The sequence below is a fragment of the Strix uralensis genome, chromosome 14 (assembly GCF_047716275.1).
Source record: "Strix uralensis isolate ZFMK-TIS-50842 chromosome 14, bStrUra1, whole genome shotgun sequence".
NCBI classification, from domain to species: Eukaryota; Metazoa; Chordata; class Aves; order Strigiformes; family Strigidae; genus Strix; species Strix uralensis.
In genome coordinates, this window is record NC_133985.1 from 17,495,411 (window position 1) to 17,508,251 (window position 12,841).

At 60.6% G+C, this 12,841-nt stretch overlaps 1 protein-coding gene across 1 annotated transcript in view; it reads left to right on the forward strand.

Annotated features, from left to right (window-relative positions):
- Positions 1-12,841, forward strand: part of RPS14 (ribosomal protein S14) — a 65,628-nt gene that overhangs the window by 4,489 nt on the left and 48,298 nt on the right. The gene's annotated exons all lie outside the window — the stretch shown is intronic.

The following is a 12,841-nucleotide window of genomic DNA, read 5'->3' on the forward strand; positions in this document are numbered from 1 at the left end:
TCCTGACCTGCTGGACACAGACACAGCCTTCAGCAAGGCACCAACCTCATGCCTCGGAAGCCTACGCAAGTGCTAAAAGCAAAGTGCTAAAAGCGGGCGAAAGCCCCGCAGCCATCAGCCGGAGTGTCGCTGGGCTTCTCGTGTGCTGGCCAAAAGGTCAGGGCACCAGCCCTTCCCCAAGGCCAAAAGGATGTGGAGCTGCCAGGAATGCATTTTCTCAGGGTAAGCAATTTCCTACAAGCTCGCCCTGAAGCGCCCGTGGGAAGGGCAGCATCCTCAACCCCACGGAGGCCACTGCTGGGGGACAGACACCAGTGCGGAGCATCAGCATCACCCCAGCACCCAACAAGGGTGCAGCCCCCTCCCCAAAGGCGCCCAAAGGCGCTGCCGGGATGGCTGTGATGGGGTGTCCCTGCTCCAGCCCCAGCAGGGAGGTGGGTGGCCAAGGCCGCCTACCCTGAGCCCTGCTTCCCTGGGCGCTGCCAGCACCCGCTCCCCTTCCCTTCCCATCCCTTCCCTTCTTCCCTTCCTTCATGTGTTTCTCATTTTCTTGCCTTCTGTGCCGCTTGGGAGCCTTCCAGGATATTTTCAGCAGTGGCTCAGCCTACCAGCGAGGGAAGGGATGAAATGACTAAACCAAATCCTTCCAGCAAGCCCACGGTGAAGCAGGAGGGCTGCTGCAAGCTGGGCATCTCCTCTTCCTCACCCTTCATCCCTCCCGCCTCCCTCAGCATCCAGCAAGTCCCTGTCCTGGCCCCAGCACTGCCAAGGCACGCAGGATGGCCCTGCCTCCCCGCAGAGAGGAGGAGGAGGGCAGATGAAGCTTTTGGGCTGCCTGACAGGAAGGTTTTGGCTGGGCACGGGGGAGAGGAGGCAGAGATGCCAGTGGAAACTCTCTCCTGGAGACAAGGAGCCCATCCGCAGTGGCAACGCCAGCGGCCAACATCTCCCCCGGTTAGCGCCCGGCATTGTTTAACGCCCCATTTCTATTTGCTTTGGCGGCGGCACAGAGCGGGGCCGCGGTTTCCTCCGGCCGGGCTGGCTGGAGGGCGGCCAGCACCGCGGCTCCCACTCCACGGGGTCGCCCTCGCCGCCTTTATCTCTGAAACGGAGAAGAAATACAGCCAAGGAGCCGTTGAGAAACAAGCCACAGGCTCCAGATGTCTGTGAATTTCGTGCTCCAAGCCGAGCATCCCCGCTTCCTCGGAGGCCGAGGCCGCCTAAGAAGCCGAGCTCTCGGCGGAGCCATTTCGCAGCCTCTCGCTCTTGCTACTGCCTTTTAACAGCAACTGAGGGGCCCTGGGGGATCTCCTCCATGCTGGAGGGATGACTCAGCTCTTGGCCAGCCCATTCCTGCTTGGACTAGCCGCCGGATACACTCCTGCATAGCCAGGACCAGCGCCGGGATTTGTCCCTGGGGGATTTTGCCCCCAGGTATCCCAATCCCTTGCTGCCGCCCCAGGCACAGGCCTCCCTCCGGGCCAGGGGGTGTCGCCAGGTGGGAGCCCCCCACCTGAAATCCCCTGCTTGGCGTCTGCTCCCAGCATCGCCCTGCAGACCCCCATCCCCTATGCTCTTCCAGCAGCCCCTCTGCCACTGCCCACTTGGTACCCACCATTCCTGGGCTGCTCCACCCGAGCCTGCTGGAAAGGAATCCCTCAGGATACTAATGGGGATGCTGGGGGTAGTAACTGCTCTTCACATCCAATGTTTATCACACAGATGGAGAGCACTGAAGCCTCTAGCAGGTCAGAGGAAATTGCAGAGAACAACCCCGTACACCACCCTGCCTGCACAGCCACACACAGCCTGGCAGACGGACAAACGGACAAACGGACAGACGGACCCTGCAGCCCTGCAACCCGGCTCTGCAGGCACCTCTGCAAAAGTCGCTCATCATCGCTTGACCAGGGGTGATGTGCCATCCCCAGCCAAAGGACGGGGACCACCTCCTCTGCTCCAGCCTGAGCCGCGGGATGGGGTTATTCAACCTGGCACAAGAGCCTTTAGCCATCTGCCGTGGTGGCCGGAGGGACACCGTCACCCCGGGTGACTCCTGCACCCCTCGCTCTCCTCCTGGCCGCAGGGGACATCCCTTCATCCTTCCCCGCCATCCTCTGCCAGCCGGGGAGCCTCAGGCAAGCTCTGGCTGGGTGCTTCCCCCAGCCCCAGGCAGACAGGAGGGAGCTCAACACGCTGAAAATGTTCAGCTGCTGGGGAGGAGGAGGAGGGGCGTGGGGCTGAAGGCAGCCTGAGCAACGTGGGGAGGAGGCAAAAGAAAAACTACGCGTGGCTGAGGGTGCGGGGAGCTCACACAGCACTGGAAACCAGCTTCCGCCCATTAACGGGAGTCCAGTCCAAACTCTGAAGGGTGACGAGCTCTTCTCGCGCTCTTCCACTCTTCCTTCCTTCCTTCCCACGCCACACACCGGCTCACCACTGCACTGCCCTTCAGAAAGGAAATGTCTCCCCTCTCCAAATGTCCTGGCTTCTTCCAAGAACAATGAATCCAGCCCCGCCAGCCCTCTCTGCTGCCATGTCCCCACGTCGGGTGGTCCCTGGCAGCCCCCAGCCCTGTGGTCCAGGGATGCCAGAGAAGGAGATGCTCCCTGTGCCCCGCAGGACCACTGGACCCCCCGTGCACGTGAGCAGCCGGCCAACAGCCCCCAAGTGCTGTTTCAGTGCAAAGCACTTCAGCTCTGGCCAGGGGAGCCTATAGATCTCTATATTTATATAGGCACTTGCTCTGTAGGTTTCCTGTTGCTCCAGGGGTGACTTCCAGCAACATCCCCCAAGTGCAGGGCTTAACAGCTTCTTACTGAGCTGTCAGTCATCCTTCCCGCAGCACGTACTGTGCTCTCTCCTCCAGAGTGAGGATGACGAGGGTGATGAAAGGCATTTTTGTTGCTCTCCCCTCCTGGCCAGATGGGAAAAAAAAAATTCCTTCCAGCTCAGCTTTCCGTGCAAAGGATGGGTCCCCCTGCACAGCGCTACTGCAGAGCATCTGAAGTCCAGCCAGCAAAGGCTGGAGTCACCATCCGACCCCAAATGATGGTGAAGGAAGTATCAGACCCTGCTTGTGGCCCACCCGGCCCTGACAGGGACTCCAAGAGCTGGAATGAAACAAGGATTTGGCCCCAAATTGCAGGGAGGGGAGATACCCCAGGGCTCTCTGAGCTGCCAGATTCAGTGGAAGTTGCTGGTCTTGACGTGGCCAGGATGTCACAAGAAGAAAAACAGCGACTTGGAAGCTGCCACCTTGCAGGTGTGGGTGGCTGTTGCATGGTGGTGACAAGTCCTTGTGCGGAGAAGCCAAGAGGTAGCAGATTCCCGGTGGGATGCAACAGGCCATGTGAAATCTTGGACTCAGGGCTGGCAGGCGACGCCAAAATCTCTGATTTGGGCTCTAGCCTGCTCCCGGGTCGGACGCTTGACCATCCCAACATCACAGCCCACCTTGGCCAGCTCGCAGGAGGATGCTCAGGATGTCCCACCAGGCCTCCCGCCCACCCCATGGCTGTCCAGGGCCAGGCAGAGCACGGACCTGAAACCCCAAATCCACCTTTGCACAGCGCAGCAGCCACCGTCCATAACACGCAGGCACTTTTCCCCTTCTGACCATTTCTGGGGCTGAGGCAAGTCAACCCAAACGGTGCCTCTTATTGGCAAAATCCCACCAGCAAAACCCAGCATTAAACCGAGAGAAACCCCATCTGTCCAGAGGGACACACGCTGCCACCGTGCCACCGCCCTGCCACGAACCCAAATGCACATCTACAGCCGGGCGGTGCTGGGGAGGAGCAATCCCGTGTTTTCACCCAAACATTGAGGGCTTTGGACACCGAGGAAATGTAAGCAGGTTTTTTGGCAGAGAAGCCAACTGGCCTTTTGCCCCAACTACAGCTGTGCAGGATTTTTTACAATGCGCACTAACTCGCACACATTTAAGTCTGCGCTTCCCTCCAGCTCCCAGAGTTATCCCAAATAATCTGCTGCTAGGAAAACAAGGCGGGTAGCACAGACAGGCAGTCAAGCTAGCTAGAAACAGATATGATTCAAACATATGGACAAAAATATGACAAATTTCTGCCTCATTCCCAGCTTCCAACCCTCTTATGCCCCAGATATAAAACCTCCATGAAGTTTTTATCCGTGCTGGCCCTTCAGACCCGAAAAGCCCCGGCTCAAGCGGTGGGTGCCATGGTGGGAGTGAGCTCTCCTGCCTGGCAGGGCACACTGTGCTGGGCCTCTCCTCGCAGGCGCCTTTGCCAGTGACAAAATCTGGCACAGCGAGAAAATTCGATGCGCTTGCAAGTTTTCCCTGTGCTCAGTTCGCAAAGGCTTTGCTGGATTTGGAGCTGTTTGCCTCCCCACGGTCCTCCCAGCTCACAGCCATGCCCCTGCCTTGCCCAGCACCCAAATCCTACTGAAAATCACCCCACAGTATCCAAGCATCAAGCCCTGGGGCACCCATCTGATACCCAAGGGGAGGAGGAGAAGGTGCTGGGGAGTTTTTGCTCTTTGACAGGGACTGGCTGCCCCACCCCAGCCCCGCTTTCCTGAGGCATGCCAAGCTGAGGGAGTGCAGCGAGCAGCCCCAGCCCCACGTGCATCCACACTGGGGAAGAAGAGGCTGTTGCTACCACAAAAGTGGAGGCAGCACCTTCCCCCAGCCAGCCAAAATTAAGCTTTTAGCTTTGCAAAAAGAGTCTAGAGCCAGGCAGACCTCCTCCAGGCTGCCCTGTCATCCATCCACCCGCAGCACAGAAGAACCAGCCCATCCCATGGCTGGGTACCACGGGGACCCCCATCCCTCCTGGCAAGTGAGTCCCAGCCCCCCTACACCCACCGGTGCTTGGACTTGCCACAACACATCCCAGGCTGCCAGGGCCCTGGTGACACCGGGCTGGTGCCACAAGCCGGAGGCGGTGGCCTGGCGACCAAAGGTCATTTGGCTCAGCTTGTCCCCGTCGGATGGAGGGAGTGGGGAGGGGAGCGGCACGAAACGAGGCCTTTGCCTGCCCCTTGCACAACCCGTAAGGGATCCATCCCGCTGGCTGCCAAGCCGGAGGGACAGACCTCATGTCTCCAGCACGGGGTGGCACGGCCAGGGGAGATCACGTCCCCACCGCAGGGGACAGGGGACATGGCCTGGGAAGATGATCTGCAGAGCTGGGAGGTGTGACCCTGCCGAGCGCTGGGGGGGACCCCCACATCCCCCCACATCCCCCCACGTCCCCCACTGTGCCTCCCACACCCCGTGTCAGACCCCACGTGTGGGCAGAGGGAACCGACACCCGCCCAGATAATTTCTAGAGAGAGAGACACCCCGCTCAGCCCTCGTCTCCCCCGCTGCGGGCTGTCTGGGGCTCCACTCGCCTGCCCTTCACCCACCATCAGCCCCCCGTGCACCCCCGGACCCCCCGTGCCCCCCCAGCCCGCGGCACCCCCGGACATCCCCAGCTCCCACCACCCTCCTTGCACCTCCCTCTGCGCTCCCACCTCCCCCCACCCCATTTCTTCACTGGCACCCCCCGGTTCCTGACCTGGCCCCCTCTCCCGGCCGGCTGCCCCCCCGCCCCCCCGGCCCCCCCAGCCCCGCCCGGGGGCAGCCGCCGCCTCCCCAGCCCCAGCCCTACCCGCGGTGCCGGTGCCGGTGCCGCCGCCGCCCCTCGCAGCCCGTCTGCACCGGGGAGGAGGCGGCGGGCAGGAAAGTTGCGGCAGCTCCGCCCTCGGAGCGGGCCCGGGGGGGCGGCGGGCGGGGGCCGGGGGGGTGGCGGGTCCCGCCGGCCCTGCCCCTGCCCGCCCCGAAAGACCGACCGGACGGGACGGGTCCCCCTCCCCGGCGGCACCGGCAGCCGCCCCGGCTGCCCCCGGCGGCCCTGGCCCGCCGCTTCCCGTCCCGGCTGGGGCTGCCCTGAGCCCGGGGCCGGGGGGAGAGCAGCCGGGGCATCCCCTCACCCCGACCGGGGCATCCTCTCATCGCATCCCGGGGCATCCCCCTTTCCCGGCCCTGTGCATCCCCCTTGTCCCTGCCGCTCACATCCCCCGTTCCAGCCCTGCACATCCCCCCTTCCCACCCCTGCACATCCCCCCTTTCCAGTCCTGCGCATCCCCCTTTCCCAGTCCAGCACATCCCTTTTTCCCAGCCCTGAGCATCCCTCTTACCCCACCCCTCACCCCCTTCCTCTCCTCCCAGCACTGCTGGAGACCTGCAGCACCTTACCCGGGGGGGAAGCAGGGCGTCCCCTTGCTGCCAGTTTCCCCAGTGCCTAAAAACTTAGGGCACTCGGAGCAGGGCAAAAATCCAGCACCAGTGTCAGCACCCTGGGGACCCGCTGGGAAGGGCACCAAAAGCCCTCTGCCGAGGATGGTCTGCTCCCAGTGACGGGGGGACCACAGCCCTGGGTGAGATGATTCCTGGGGAGCCGGCATCACCGTCCGCCTCGCCCCCCCGCTCCTGCTGGGGCTGCAGAGCCCTCGCCGGCTGTCGAGCTCCCAGGCACTGCTGCGAGTGGGACCAGCCTCACCCCCTTCCCGTGCCTGTCCACACCGCAGGATGAGCTCTTGGCTTTATTTTTTGCCTTTCTAATTTCCTTTCTTCCTGCCCCTCTTTGCTTTTTTGTGCTTTTCTGGTTTTTGAGGGAGACTGGCGCTGGCTCGGCAGCCCCCAGGGAGTGAAACCTTCCGTTTATTTGCACACCAGACAGAGAAACCAGTCCTGCCTCCTGTATCTCCCAGTTGCTGCCTCTACCCGGGGCTCCTGCACTCCCCAGCCTGCCCCGAGAGGTGCCAACCAGCCTGGGCCGCTGTGCCAGATATTTGGGAGCAGCCAGCCTGGCCTTGGGCTGCTGGATGGGGACCAAAGTGGCACCTAGGACCTGCCTGGCTGGGTCTGCACCATTCAGGGGGACACTCACTTGGCTCCCAGCATTCAGGGCCACCCCTGCATGATTTTGGGTGCAGGTGGATGCACCCCTTTCTCTTGCAGGAACTGTATGGGGTGGGGGGTCCTGTACCCCCAGCCAGATAAGCAGAAGGGGAGCAAATCCCTGACACCTTCTGGGGATGCTCCTGCTTGCAGAGGCAGCCCCGATGCCACCTGCGCTTCCCTCCTTCCTCTGCCGCCATCCCTGCTCTGAACCAAACCTCTTCTTTGCAAACCTGCAGGGCTTTTGCAAGGTCCCAGCACTGCTGCCGGCGCTCAGGACCCTCAGCGACATCCTGCCTGGAGGCTCTGGAAAGTCTGACGGGTCCCACAGGCAGTGGCTGGTGGTGATCTCACTTGGAGGGGGAGGAAACGGGACAGACAAACTCTTTCCAGCAAACCTGTTGAGTTACTTTAAAATTCCAGGCTGGCAGCAAAAGTGCTGGATGGCGGTGCGGGTTAGGAAAATGCTGAGCCTGGACAGAGTCAGGCCTGACCTTTCCCCGCCACAGATCTGCCATCCCAGATCAGAGTGAGAAATGGGAAGACTATTTGGGTCCATCTGGTTTGTGTGCTGAGCTCTGAAACACGACGCCTGTACGGCCGGGGGAGCTGCTGGGGCAGCAGTGAGCCAAGGAGCTTGGCTGAGCTTCCCAGTCCTCATCCCGTTCAGGGAGCTGCTGGCTTTGAGGACGTTTGACACCCCAAAACGGAGGGGATGGATTCTGGACACCAGGTTCATGTCAAGCATCCCCAGAAGGTCCCACGTCCTCCCCATCCTGGGGGCTGCTTTGGGAAAACCAGGCTCTGAGCAGAGCAGCAGCATCCGATAACGTCATCCCATGGGGACAGGGACACACCTGCCTCGGCGCCACATGGCAGCTGAGATAACAGCTGGGCAGGAGCAAAATAGAAAGAAGGGTGGAAGCGGGGATTAAAAATGTGTCCAGTGTCTGTAAGAGGATGGGTCGAATCCTGCGGGAGCATCTCCCCTGGGTGGGGAGGTCTGTGGTGACTCTAGATATGTGCCTGTATTTGTGTCACTGTGACAAAGGGACAGTCACTGAGGGTGTGAAACAGGGCTGTGAATGGCAGAGACCGGAGGAACCAACCAGCCTGAAATAAAGCGCTTAATTTTTAAACCAGGGGCTGGAAGACAGATGCCCCCAAATCACATAACGAATGCTTGTGACCATCCCCATCCTGACCAACTGGGGAGAGGTGTCCCTGTCCCAGACAGCACCTCAGGAACTGGCCCTGATCACCCCCATTTTGGCAGGGTCCCGCCAAGCCCCATGGCCAGGGTGAGGGCCAGGAAGCCCACCCTGCTCATGCCCTGCTTGGGGTTTGGTTGAGCTCTTGGAGACCGCAGGAACCCGCCTGCTCCCTTCCCACCCTCCTCCCGAGACAAGCCACAAATTCCTCCTTATTTTTAAGGCCAGAGAGATCATATCAAGCTAAAAAAGTCCCAGCAGCTCGGCTGGGAGCCTGGGACCTCTAACCCAGTGGAGGTCCTGCCCTGGGAAGAACCAGGCTTTCCCACCGCTGGGCTGGGCAGTGGTCAGCCCCGGCCCCAGGAGCACAGCAGCACTTTTCAGGGTGGGGGACAGTGGCCAAAGGGGGTTTCTCTTACCCACTTTCCTCGGCTCGCTGGCAGGGTTGATGAGGACCCGTTGGATCTTCACCACTTTCCACTCCTGGCTGGGGTCGGCTGTGGGGCTGGCTGTTGTGGGGGGCAGCTCTGGGGCAGAGCCGGGACATTCTTGGGGGGCTGCAGGCTCGTCCGCCAAGGCCAGGCTCCTGTCATCCAACAAGGGACCCAGCATGTCCCCGTTGAGCCTCCCTGGCTCCCGCTGGCAGCTCTCACTTGCCTTCCCTCCCAGCAGCCCCGTCCATCCCTCCTGCTCAACCATCTCAGAGTCAGGAGCATCCTGGAGCTGGCGGCACCTCTGCCCGCCTCTGCTCCCCCTCTCCTGCCAACAGCCGGTGTCCCCCTCAGTGTCCCCTTTGGCCATCCCGCAGACACACGGGTTTTGTGCAGCCTGGCCAGCTGCAGGGCAGCCGGGCTGGGTTTGCAGGCAGGGCTGCCGGAGCCTCGCCTTCAGCATCTGTGCCACTTTCCTTGGCTGGCGCTCCACGGCCTTTCAAACCCGCTCCACATCGCCGGGGGGGCAGCTCCTCCCCGGCAGCGTCCCTCAGAGGACGGGCAGCGTCGAGAGGGAAGATGGCCACGTGCCGGGCACGAGCCCAGCTTTACTTCTCTTGCAGGCAGGAGGACCAGGCGCGATGCCACGGGAGCAGGCAGCTTTCGGAGATCCAGCCGAAGGGATTTGCCTGGAGGACACGCGTCACCAAGGAGGAATTTGCAGGAATTTCTCTTGTCCAGGTGGGCAGTGGAGCAGCATCTAAAGATCTGTGCAAAGGGAAGGGGCAGTGGTGAGGATGCTTTTGCATGCACTGATTTCCTCCGGCTGCAGCCAGCGGGGCAGCTCCCTGTGTCCCCAGCCTCGGCTCCAGCCCCAGCACCGCTCCCCACGAGAAAGGACCCCCTGAGATGTAAACGCTCCCTAACAGCTCATTTGGAAATGCCCCACCGTCCCAGGAGCCCCCCTAGCACCACTCTCACCACCCCAACACCCTCTCCCATCTGTCCTCACCCCAGGGACGGCACCCAGGGCTGGAGCACAGAGCACAGCTCCCTTTGCTTTTGCAGCCCAGACATGGCTGTGGACACCCCCCTTTGTGGCCAGCACTGGGGGACACTTGCTGCTCAGGAGGTAGGAGCGTTTGGGGAAGAAGCCCGTTCCCTGCAGATGGGGTTTGCTCAGGGTTAGCAGGAACCCTGTCTCTCACCTCCATCCCACTGGAAAGCAAAATTCCCAGCATCCAGCTAACAAAGCTGTGTTTAACCATTGAGTGACTCACGCAGCGCCAGGACAAGCGCAGACAGACCCGCTTCCCTTCTGCTGAGCATAAATCCTGCTGAATGACGAATGCACGCGCCGACACAGCCGAGAGGCGAGGTATCAGCTGGGAAAGGGGGATCTCATCACTCCCGGGACAGGATACGGGTTACAGCATACAGGGAAATTCCTGTGCCATGAGTCCTCCGCGGTCGCTCAGCACAGCGTCACCCAGCCCCTCTCGCTGCAGGGCTGGGTCCCAGGAAAACCCCCGCTGGGCATCACTGCTGCTGGGAGACCCACGGAGCCCATGGCACATGGACCGAGGTGGATTTCCCAGCCTAAAAGCCAGCCGAGGAGGAAAAGAGGTTTCTGCTCAACCCAAAACCCACCCTGAGTTATTGCAAGGTTTTTCAGTGAAAAAAAATGCGTCAGGTCAACTCTGCAAGTTGATCTCGGGCAGGAATACACCCTGCAGCTTCATCTGGGGCTTGCACAGCTTCTCTGCAAAACTTTTCCTGCCTTTAGCGAGGTTATTTTGGAAACGAAGGCAGATTTGAAAACAACCAGTGAAAGCTTTGCTGCTGAACAGGCACTCGGGCATTTCCCAAATGCAAGGCTGCATTTTTTTGAGAATGCCCAAAGGAAATCTTCTGCCCTTTCTGAAATCCTTCCTTTTGCCTTGCTCTGCTGCAATTATTCAACATGGATTTGCAAAGAGATCCTGGGGGGGGAAGTATCAATGTTTCTCTCTGAAAAAGGAATCTTACCCTGCTCTTTATGTAATTCAGGGCCCCAGTAGTTGTGGGGAGCCACCCACATCTTTCCTTAGAAACACGGCAAGTTGTGGGAGCTGGAGGGTGCTGCCTTATCTCAAATGAGGACAAAGAGAAAGTTCCCAAAAATAGCCCCAGCACGGGTCAGCAGAGATCCTCTGGGAGCAGCTCTGCCATCTCCCTGCTCCCACCCCCTTGCCCCATCCGTAGGGAGAAGGTTTCTCGGGCAGCACGACTCCTGTCCATCCTACACCAGAGCTGCCTTGACAGTTTGCTGGGCGAGCCCGTACCGCCCTGCAAAGCATCTTCCAAAGCCGCCCCCTTCCATCTCGGGAGTGCTTTCTGCAGATGGGCATATCCTGAGGACGGGCGCCCACGATTCCAGCGTTCCCCAGACAAACCCCTCCTCGGTGAGACCCGAGCGGCAGCGTTCCCTGAGGACGTGGGGCCACCCACACCACCCAAATACCGAGTCACACTTCTGTGGTGACTGAGCTGCCAGTGGAGAAGCTGCCTTCCCCCCAGGACACCACACGGAGACCTGGGCTCCACAAGCACCGCGGGGAGGGAATATTTATGGGTAATGTGCATCTCTAGCAAATGCTGTGGAGCTGACCCTGTCTGATAGACGACCAGTGGGGTAGGATGGGGATATATGCCCTGGATGCATCATTGCACCAGCAAAGAGGAGCAGCATCACCAGCCACATCCACAAAATCAGGCTGAGGTGCTCACTTGTGCAGACCCCTGCCTGCAAAGATGAGGCTGTAAAGGGGCGTGAGGGTCATTTCAGGGACCATTTCAGGGGCACAGCACCAAACTGGGGAGCAAGGGATGCTCGAGTTGAGCACTGGTGCTCAGCTCACAGCCCCAACAAGCCACTGCGTGGCCGTGCGCCCCCAGGGAAGTACCTCACGCTCCCTGGCAAGAGAGACTCTATGAGAAGCTGCAAAAGGGTGCCAGAGGAGGGAAGAATAATAATAAAAAAAATCCTTCAATTCATAAAGTGCTGAAATCTGGCAGCAGGGAGACCTTTTGCTCAGCTATCTTTCCCTGCCCACTCACTAGCGGGTGATGAACAGCACCCCCCCCCCCCCCCCCCCCCCGCCTGCCTTTCTCACACCCTGCCACCCCCCCACCATTGAAAAAAGGAAAACTAAAGTTAACTTTCCACCTCCCACACAAATATTTTTGGCAGGCATTGCTGGCATTCAGGCTGTCGAACCCGAGAGAGACAGGGCCTGCAGAAAGTCTCCGTCTCCATCTGCTCCCGGCACCCGCCCGGGGGACCCAGGGGACCATGGTGGCCTGGGCTGCTCCTGTCCCAGCCACAGCACAGGGGCAGGAGGTGGCACAGCTGTAAAAAAAAATGGGGTGCATCTCCGGGACGGCCCTGGGGACCACGGGTGGCCCAGCCACAGGGATGCCATAGCACGGAGGTCAGATTTGCACCCAAGCCTGGGCTCTGTCCCCAGTTTCCCGCTTTGTCCCCAGCCACAGCGCTGCCCAACACTTGGTTTTCATCATCATTAAAGAAGTCAGGACGGGGAGGCGGGAAGGGGTGTGAAAGCTGTCCCCAGCACAGCGGGGACTCTCGGGTTTCCCCGAGGTCAGGCAGCGGGTTGCTGTCACTCAGGCAGGACCCTGCTGTCCAGACTTGCAGTCCCCAGCTCTGGTCACAAGATCGACTCCGTCCTTTTCCAAAATAGTTCAACTGCAACGTATACATCTGGGGATCTTTACACCGTTCCCGTGCCAGCAGCTGAATGTCTCCTTGGGGAAGCTGGGCACCTTCTCCACTCGTGGCACCTTCTCCCCCCCCGTGGCACCTTCCCCTGGTGACACTACATGGGACAAGGAGCCTGGGTCAGCTGCATCCCCGAAGGGCAACCGCCTGTCCCTGGGGGGCCCCGTGTTTCTTTAAGGGAGCACTGCCTCCGCAACTGATACGGGAGACGTCTTTGTGGTGTAGCTGTCACCCAGAGGCATTTGGAGTCGCGCCTGAGTCACCCTGTGCCCGGACACTCTCCCATCTGCTGCAATCCAATATCCCCTCCAGCTCCCCGGGTACCTGGCCGGGATGTGCTGCCGAGCCACATGCTGGGGGGAGGCACAGCCAAGCTGCCTGCAGGGTGACCCCACTGCTCAAGGACCTCACCACTAAACCCCAAAGCCGTGCAGGGCTGGGACCAGCTCGGTGTCACCCTGTGCCACCCCAACATCCTTCCATGGGA